Source organism: Tupaia chinensis, unplaced genomic scaffold, assembly GCF_000334495.1.
Source record: "Tupaia chinensis unplaced genomic scaffold, TupChi_1.0 Scaffold145367_1, whole genome shotgun sequence".
Classification (NCBI taxonomy): Eukaryota; Metazoa; Chordata; class Mammalia; order Scandentia; family Tupaiidae; genus Tupaia; species Tupaia belangeri.
This window is the reverse complement of record NW_006205228.1, coordinates 1518908-1519262: the sequence shown is the minus strand read 5'-3', so window position 1 is coordinate 1519262 and position 355 is coordinate 1518908. Positions and strand designations below refer to the sequence as shown.

The 355-nt window shown below is 44.5% G+C and overlaps 1 protein-coding gene across 7 annotated transcripts in view; it reads right to left on the bottom strand.

Moving 5' to 3' along the window:
- Positions 1-355, bottom strand: part of SIPA1L1 (signal induced proliferation associated 1 like 1) — a 413451-nt gene that overhangs the window by 278356 nt on the left and 134740 nt on the right. The gene's annotated exons all lie outside the window — the stretch shown is intronic.

Below are 355 nucleotides of genomic sequence, written 5' to 3'. Positions count from 1 at the left end.
GAGGTGCTGGCTTTTTCCCTCCCATGAAGAGTTAGGAGTAGTAGCTGGAGGAACAGGATAGACTGCCTAGAAGACAACTTGAAGGAGACAGACAGGAAATAAAAATTAGACAGATGCCAAGGCAGTCTGAACTATTAAAAAAATATACCATGCATGGAAGAAGCCAGGCCTTCAGGAGAACGTTCCATATGGCTCCAGTGAACTAGATTTTTAAGGGAATGAAGATTTTCTACTAATAATTCAACCTCCAACAAACGAGCTAGTGGTAGGGAGCCCCCACCCCTGCATCCCCAGCCTTCTATCTCTGTCTGTCGGTTCCTATCTCTCCCTGCTTCTGTCTTCCCTTTTTTTTTTT